The sequence below is a fragment of the Macaca nemestrina genome, chromosome 14 (assembly GCF_043159975.1).
Source record: "Macaca nemestrina isolate mMacNem1 chromosome 14, mMacNem.hap1, whole genome shotgun sequence".
NCBI lineage: Eukaryota > Metazoa > Chordata > Mammalia > Primates > Cercopithecidae > Macaca > Macaca nemestrina.
In genome coordinates this window covers 60,463,467-60,473,108 of record NC_092138.1, presented here as the reverse complement: position 1 = coordinate 60,473,108, position 9,642 = coordinate 60,463,467, and the positions used below count along the sequence as shown (strand labels likewise).

General features: G+C 34.8%; 1 pseudogene; it reads right to left on the bottom strand.

The window, feature by feature from the left end:
• Window positions 1-7,937: 7,937 nt before the first annotated feature.
• Window positions 7,938-9,207, bottom strand: LOC139358312 (keratin, type I cytoskeletal 18 pseudogene; annotated as a pseudogene).
• Window positions 9,208-9,642: the final 435 nt, after the last annotated feature.

The window sequence follows — 9,642 nt, the reverse complement described above, 5'->3', positions numbered from 1 at the left end:
TCATACAGAACTTTAAAATAGAATTCTGGGTCACATTCTTTGATTCAGAGTTTTGCTTAGATTATGATGTAGGATAAATGTCTAAGGCATAAAGGTTTGTATAAATTAGACTTCAATTTGTTATTCTATCAAATGGTACACTAGACAATTTTTTTCAGCAGACTATTAACATTATTGGAATGTTGGATAAAAATATATGTATGAATGGTGTGGCAGGTTGATTCTAAAGGTAGATGTCGTTATCCCAACTCCTGATGTTTGTGCTGTTGTGTGATTATCTCCTTTTAAGAGTTCCTGTGATGTGCTTCTAACCAATAGAATGCAGCAGAGGTATCTGATTATGCATACATGATTAGTGATGGCATCTTGCTATAGTGTCTTCCTTTCCTTTTGTGGCTTTAAGGAAACAAGTGGCATGTTGAGTGATCGCTCATGCCAAGAAAATTTGGACAACTTCTAGAAGCTGAAAGTAGCCTTCTGTTGAAAGCCAGCAAAAACCAAACAATAACAACCACCAAACAAGCAAAAAAACCAAACCAAAACAAAAAACAGAAAACAAACAAACAAACAAAAACAAAAAACCTTCAACACCCACAAAGAAATGAATTCTGCCAACCACCTGAGTGAACTTAGTAGCAAATCTTACCATGGTGAACCTCAGCTAAGACTTCAGCCCTAGCCAACACTCACCTAGGTGGTACTCAGATTTCAAGCCAGAGAAGCAGTGAGAAAATAAATACCTGCTGTTTTAAGCAGGTATGTTTGGAGCAATGCTTTTGTACAGCAATAGAAACTAACAGGGATGGTTTGTGAGTATACTCAAGGGCAAATAAATGATGAGAATTCATCCTCCAACACAGCGACTCCAACTTAATAAGGTTCCTTTGGGCTGCCAGTCTGGAGAATATGTCAAACATGTTAACAGATAAAACAAAGTTGTTTTATATATGCTCCTTACGTTCTCAGTTGTAATAATGAGCACTCCAAATAGTAGGTTTGATTTAGATTGAAGTGATCCTTCCAGAAACAACTCTTTTTATTTAGCATTCTCTGGAAGGTGTGGCAGTAGAAATATATTTACTTAAAGATCGTTAACAAAGTATTTAGATCCTGTTGAGAGAAACAATCGTTCTTCATAAATGTTGGCAAATTTGTCTTTTACTACAACTATATAAAGACAAAAATGATATAATCAAAGTCAGAATACTTGAAGACTTAGGAGAATACTTTCTATTTGGTAACATTTCAGCTTACATTGAGAAGAAAGGTAAATTTGGAATATAGAAGCACTGGGAGATTATCTGCCATGTGTTATTTGAGGCTTGATCATGTTTGTGTTCCCCAAATATCTTCCTCCTTCCCTTGATTTTTTTCTCTTAAGTTGATAATAAGTATGTTACTGACACTTCTTGAGATCAGTATCTACTCTCTCTCTCTTAATTCCACTGAAATCGAGCCTTTTATCTGATCATTAATATCTAAAAGTGATGATGAATATAGAAGTGGTGTCATTACATAGTCAGAGCAGAGAGCAAGTCTGTGGCCATTCCTGCAGTACAGAAGGCAGCATATTTAAGATTTTTTTTTTTTTTAAATACTTGACTACACACACGTTTTGGTATATATTGAAATTTATAATTTAAAAGCCAAATGGCCGTGTAAGTTCCACCCCTCCTCTCATTGGCTTACTACCTGTTAAGAATGTTTCTGGACCGGGCGCGGTGGCTCACGCCTATAATCCCAGCACTTTGGGAGGTCGAGGTGGGCGGATTTCCTGAGCTCAGGAGTTCGAGACCAGCCTGGGCTACACGGTGAAACCCCATCTCTACTAAAATACAAAAAGTTGGCTGGACGTGGCAGCATGTGTCTGTATTCCCAGCTACTCAGGAGGCTGAGGCAGGAGAATCCCTTGAACCCGGGAGGCGGAGCTTGCAGTGAGCCTAGATCGCGCCATTGCACTCCAGCCTGGGCGATAGACCAGAACTCCATCTCAAAAATTAAAAATAAACTAAAAGAAAAAAATAGAATGTTTCCTTATTTATGCGTTTTCTGACAATGAAAACGAACATTGTATTTTTCAAAATACTAAAAAGATCATTAACAACTAAAGAAAAACAAGTTCTGTGTTACTAAATTTTGGTTATCAAATCAAAGAATTGCATAGGTAAATCAAGATAGTAAACCACTGCTGTTTACAAAATCTTCTCGATGACAAGAAAAATATACATCTGAAAACAAATTTAGATCTCTATAGCCTTGTATGTAGTATATAATTGCAGATATAGTTACTAATTCTAAAAAGTTTCTTTATAATTTTAAAGTAAATTTTTATGTAACATTATAATATATCCTGAACATTTCCATATCTTTGAATTAACACATTATATTTACATACAAAATGTTTTCCAGATATTGTTTGTATAAAATATATTTGTATGTTTTTTGTGTCAGAAATTTATTTTATCTTTTTAAAATATCTAATTTTTTAATAATTTATAATGATGAATATACATGCACAAAATGTCTAAATTATATAATATGAGTAACTTTGGGGGAAAATGCACACGTATGTGTTTTGTTAATTTTGAGCATTTTATGTATTTTAAAAAGTGAAAATTATGTATGTACACAAAACTGTTAAGTATATTGCCAAATTTTCATGGCCTAAAGTTTTTTTTCTTTTCTGATCATATAAATTCCTAGCCAGTTTTTGTCCTGTTTAATCTACAATAAAAAATATAAAGAATTATTTTCCTTTAACAACGAATTCTCAGGTTACTCTATGACAAAATTTATTCATATTGAAACATTATTTTTAAGCCATCTTCTTCTTTTGATATATATGAATTTTGTATATTCAGTGACAAACTGTTCTGGTTTGTCTGGGATTGAGGAGATTCAGTTTTAAAATTAGAACAGTCTTGGGCAAAATCAGAGAATTGATCAACTTATTTCTATATGATTTTTTCCTCAGTATTTTGTGTCAGAAACTTCTCCCTATTCTCTAACTTTCAATTCCCTCTTTTTCTTGGATGTATAACTGGATTATATTTTCTAGCACCTTATACAATTAAATGAAGCCATGTATGCATAATAAGTGAAAGTAATGTGTCCTCATCCAGGCCTTGTGCATTGAAATAGCTCACACATGTTCCTTCAGGTCCTGCTTCCCTTTTGTCTGACCAGGATGAAGAAAGCCACAGTAACTGTAGAAGTCACATGCTGGGTGGCATCTTGGGCAGCCTAGATTCCTGAATGACTGTGTGGAGCTTCCCTTCTGACAAGAAACACAGCTTTGGACTGTTGTGCAAAAATAAACTTCTATTTTATTTGAACTAGTATGAATTCTGAATTGATCTGTCATAGTTGCTAGAGTTAAAATGCCCAATACATTGTTTCAATATTTAACAATATTTGCCTAGTTACAAAGGTCATCACTAAGCTGCTAATGAGGTTTATGTATGTGGAAGAATGATCTGAGATTGTCATAGCTATTTTTGGAATCACATATGTTATTGCATAAAGCAAATTAAAAATATTAGGTAAAATTGGGGGAAAAAAAAACTATTGAGATAATTGGAATTAGTCCAGATTGCCAAAGGTTAAAAGAAGTTTTATTTTATATGAGAGAGATTAAAAAATCACAGTGGAACTTTTGTTAGTAGTGGTGATGTTAAGAGTAATTTAATAGACTGAAATAATTGGCATCTCAGTTTTATATATTTAATATATTTATTTTTAGGATCATCCTTCACAATTCTAACTGGATCTTTTATAACTTGACTGTAAAATTATATTTAAATTTAGTCATTCAAAACTCAAAAACAATACCTTATTCATTTCTAAAAGTAAAATTGATTAAAAGTAAAATGTGTTCTCAAAGCCTCCTGCTGAATGTCACAGACATACTATAGCCACGGAAAATTTAAAAATTAGAAAAAAAATTCAGTGAACAAAGATGGATCTAAAATGAATCAGAAAGAATGTTTTCTCATTACACGAGGAGAATAAGGGGAAATTCATGGGTTAAAAATTAATAAAGATTATGCTGGTATACTTAACTTATGTCAGATAAAATGAAGGTATTTGTAGGGGGAATTGACAATATTAATCTTTTAGCTTCAATTTTCATTAAATAAAAGATGTGAAATAATACAACTTTCCAAAAATAAAGTTGGCTGTGCTTCCAAATCATAATCAATGCTTGAACTTATTTATTAAATTATAGGTTTAAAGCTATTATTATAAATGCAAGTTTTCTGCTAGAAATCAGTTTAAATTTTTTCTCGCAGCTTTATTAAGGCATAATTGACAAATAAAAATTGTATATATTTATGATGTAAAAAATGATGTTTGAAAATATGTATACATTGTGAAAAGATAACTTACACATCACACCACATAATTACCTACTTTTTGTTTTTGAAAACACATTTAAAATCTACTGTTTTAGCAAATTCTCCGTATAAGTTACAGTATTATTAACTAAATTAACCAGGCTGCATATTAGATCTCCAGAACTTACCCATTCTGCACCACAGAAACATTAAACCCTTTATACCTCTGCACACACACACACACGCACACATTCTTTTTAATTTTCATTCATTGACGAACACTTATGTGGTTTTCATGTGTTGGCTACTGTGAATAATGCTGCAACAGATATTAATAAAAATGGGAGTGCAGCTAAAAATTTGACATACTGGCTTTATTTCTTTTAGAAATATATCCACCAGTGGGATCGTTGCAGCATGCAGTAGTTCTATTTTTAATTCTTTTGAGGGGCATCCATACTGTTTACATTCCCACCAACAGTGTGCAAAAGTTCCTTTTAATCCACGTCCTTGCCTGCATTTGTTATCACTTTTCTTTTTGATATTAACTATTCCAACAGGTGTGTGGTAACATCTAGTTGTGATTTTGATTTACATTTCCATGATTATTAGTGATGTTGATTATTTTTCATATACCTGCTGGCATTTCTGTACCTCCTTTGAGAAATGTCTATTCAGACTACTTGCCCATTTTTAATTGGGTTGTTTTCTTACTATTGAATTGTGTGGGTTCCTTACGTATTTTAAGTATCAATCCCTCATTAGATGTATGGTATGCAAATGCTTTCTTTCATTCCATATGTTGTCTCTTAACTCTGTTGATTGATTCTATCGCTGTGCAGAAGCTTTTTAGTTTGATGCAGTCCCATTTGTCTATTTTACCTTTTGTAGCCTGTACTTTTGGGGTCATATCCAAAATTTATTGCCCAGCTATTGGCAAGAGGCTTTTCCACAACATTTTTTTTCTAGTAGTTTTACAATTTCAAGTTTTACATTTAAGTCTTTAATCCATTTTGAGTTGATTTTTGTATATGGTGTGGACATAAGTGTCCAATTGCATTCTCCTGCATATGGATATCCATTTTTCTCAATATCATTTATTAAAGACACTACCCTTTTTTCACTGTGTCTTCTTGGCATCTTTGTCAAAGATCAATTAACTCTAAATGCATGGATTTATTACTAGTTTCTCTGTTCTGTTACACTGATTTACATGTCTGTTTTTATGCCAGTATCATGCTGTTTCGATTACTATAGCATTGTAGTATATTTTGAAACCAAGCAGTGGGATGATCCCATCTTTGTTTGTCTTGCTCAGGATTGCTTTGGCTATTTGGCATGTTTTGTAACTCCATGGGAATTTTAGAATTATTTTTCTACTTCTATGAAAAATACTGTCAGTATTTTGATAGGTATTGCATTGAATCAATAGATATCTTTGGTAGAATAGAAACGTTCACAATATTACTTCTCCCAATATATGAACACAAAATATCTTTTCATTTATTTGTTTCTTATTCAATTTCTTTTATCAATGTTTAATTAATTTTAAGTGGTTCAATTATTTAATTAACTTGATATTGCAATACTGTATGTATTTTCAATAGTTTTACATTTCTAATGTCATTAATGTGATGATCTATTTATAACTGAGGAAGAGATACAGATTCAACTTCTTTTACTTTTTAACATCTTCAGAAAGTAGAGCATTTGCTCTTTTATGGGTCTGAATTTTAGCATACCGGGATTCCATGGTTACAGAAAGCATCTCTACTTTTATTTTTCATATTTCTTATTCATAGTGTGTTGCACCTTTTCCCAAGATGGTTCATCACCAAAACTTCATTCCAATGCCACTGGACAATCCAGGGAAATATTATTAAAAATCAAATCAGAAAATTCCTACCGCTTTTATACTTGGTACATAAGAACTTTAATACTTAATACTTCTTTTCACCATAAATTGGCAACACTAATAAAATGCAAAGCAAAACAAAACATATTGCTAGAGTTAGTGATGTTGGGGGAGAACCATAGGCAGTAAAAGTCAAAGAAATTAATACCCCTGAATAATAGCTGAGTTTGAAAATAAAAGTTTTAGAAAAAGATTTGCTTTGAAATCTCAATGAGGTACAATGTGATATTGCTTTTATAAAAATAGAAGTCTAACATAAGAAGAAAGCAAGCAGGAATGCAAAGACATAAATCTGAGAAGCAGATTGCAGCAGGAAATAACTTGCTTAATTAAAAATACAATACAGAGAAACAAAAAATGTAAGAAGGACTATACTTCCTATTGACAACCATAAAATCTTAAAAGGAAACAGAAGAAATGGAAATAGAAATTTTAGAAGGTAATCTTTATTAATTCCCTCAGAATTATTACAGTAAAAGACAAATACAAAAAGAGAAACTAATCAAAACCAAGGATTACTGAGAAGAGGACCTAACTACAAATAAAATTGTCCAATAAATACACAAAACAAACAGATAACACAAAATAAATCAAAGCTAAGACAAAACAATAATATCTCTATGCTAAAGATGACTTGAAGTTCTAAGGCAAATGTATTCATTTTATTTCTGGCAAAATTAATGCAGAATTAATGGAGTCTGGCAAGATGCTTGAATTCTGAAGATTTGAGAAATAATCCCCCATAATCACTCAAGCAGGTAAAGAGATTTAACAAACAAACAAAAGTAACAGAAGTAGAATTAATTTCCTTTTTTTCTGGTAAATAGTATATTCCAGCCAGCAGTATTTACAAAAGTTTCTTTTAATAGTTCTAAACAAGAGACAGATACCTTTATGTCAGTATGTAACTACTGTTTCTACTATATCTCTGAATGTTTTCAACAAACTCTATCAGTATGGCAATACTGGCCTTCGGCAAGTTTAAACACGTCAAGAGTCTTTCTGCATCATGATCTTTGTACTATTTTCTTTAACTGAATCATTCTTTCTACAAACAGACACATTGCTCATTCATAGCAACCATTTAGATCTCAGCTCAAACATTACCTTTTGAAGACTTTCATGAATATCCATCAAAAGAGCATCACCTGTTACTCATTTCTTTGTTTTATTTTTCTTCTTAGGACTTATCAATAGCTAATAGCTTATTATATTTATTTTCTGTTTTTCATAGAAGACAAATTTTGAATGTTTACAGTTATATCACCAGTTTACATAGTACTTGGGAAATAGTAAGACTCAATTAATCTTTGCTAAATAAATAAATGAATAGGAAATATATGGATGGGGGAATCCACCAAATGAATTTGAATACAGACTGACTCAAACTTCTATTTTACATAAAAAGTAAATAGATGGCCTGAAATTAAGACAGCATTTAGAATTGATGATACTGCTAAAGACCCTCATGATAAAAGTAAGTAAATTTGAGAATAAAATAAAGATTTATCAAAGAAACCACTGACTTAGCATGGGGATATGAAGCATTAAAGGCTACAATTAAGTGAACATAGGAACATTAGAAGTTAAAAATTCATCAATGAATTTTTTCTTTTTTTTTTTTTTTTGACCTTTGAACTTTTTATTGGCCTCCTGCCCTCCAAAGAGAACCTGCTTCTGCTGGCTTAATGTCTCAGAACTTTGGTGTCCTTGGTTTCAGACACCCTTTTGCAATCCACTTTCTAGCGGGTGGCAGTCTTTCGGATGGCTTGTATGGAGTTAGTTGCTGCTGTCCAGGGCATCACCAAGGCTGAAATCCTCACTGTCTTCCAGCAGGCGGCAGTAGGTAGTGATCTCAGCCTCCAGCTTGACCTTGATATTCAGCAGGGCCTCTTACTCCTGGGCCTGGCATTACCCCTTTGCCCGGGTCTGTGCCAGCTCCGATTCCAGGTGCAGCAGGAGCCTGTTGAGCTGCTCCTTCTGCAGGGCTTAGCAGGCCTCCACCTCCCTCAGGCTATTTTCTCAGCTGGCCTTCATATTTCTCATCAAGTCCAGGTCGATCTCCAAGGACTGGACTGTATGTCTCAGTTCCATGAGTGTCACCTCAGCAGCTCCAACCTCAGCAGATTGAGTAGTGACCACTGTGGTGCTCTTCTCAATCTGCTGAGACCAGTACTTTTCTAGATCCTCTCGGTTCTTCTGAGCCAGCTCATCATATTGGGCTCGGATGTCTATCATGATCTTGGTGAGATCCTGAGATTTGGGGCCATCTACCTCCACGGTTAACCCAGAACTGCAATCTGGACTTGCAGGCCTTTTACTTCCTCTTCACGGTTCTTCTTCATAAAGAGCAGCTCCTCCTTGAGAGCCTCGATCTATGTCTTCAGCTGCAGCCAAGTGACTTTGGTGTCATCCATGACCTTGTGGAGCCCCTGGATTTCTCTCTCCACAGACTGGCACATGGCCGTCTCTGTCTCATACTTGACTCTAAAGTCATCAGCAGCAAGACCAGCATTGTTGACCTGCAGAACAATGTGGGTATTGTCCACAGTATTTGTGAAGATCTGAGCCCTCAGGTCCTGAATGGTCTTGAAGTAATCACCCCAGTCTCTGACCTGGGGTCTTTTCTTCTCCAGGTGCACCCTATGTTTGCTCTCCACCCTCCAGTTCGGTCTACAGGCTCCTCACTCTGTCCAGGTAGGAGGCCAGGCGGTCGTTCAGGCTTTGCATGGTCTCCTCCTTCTGGAAGCCTCCCATTCCTGCCACATCCTCCAGGCCATCCCCGCGGCCAGGCCCCCGGGTCCCAAGCTTCCCCGGAAACTGGTGGAGTGGGACACAGAGATCTGGCAACCAGTGGCCCCAGCACCTGCATAGACGCTGAGCGCCTTAGCTGTATGCCTGGACAGAACCCAGGGGCCGGTAGTTGGTGACAGTAGAGTGAGTGGTGAAGCTCATGCTGTCTGGGAAGGAGAACAAGAGGACAGGACCCAGGCTCGCTGATGACCGAATTTCCTGTCTTTTTAGTATGCAAGTTTTGTTGCTGTTGTTGTTTAGTAAACGGATGTTGAATTACTTTTTTTTTTTTTGCATTTAAGTTGGTTATATAGTTTTTCATCCTCACATTGTGCATTAAATGTCTTTGTTTTCTGTTTTTAAACTGTTTTAGTTATCTTGTAAAGCTGGACATGCAATTCAGTAATAACATTATTATGTGTATTCTGGAGAAATGATTGTCTATGTTCCCCCAGCGATGTGCACAGTAATGTTCACTAACATTTGTATATAATCACTTCTCTGCAAAAGTGTGGAAAACAGTTTGCACATTTATCAAACATGAAATGGAAAAACAATTTTGTTATTGCTACACAATGAAACACTAAATCTGTATGA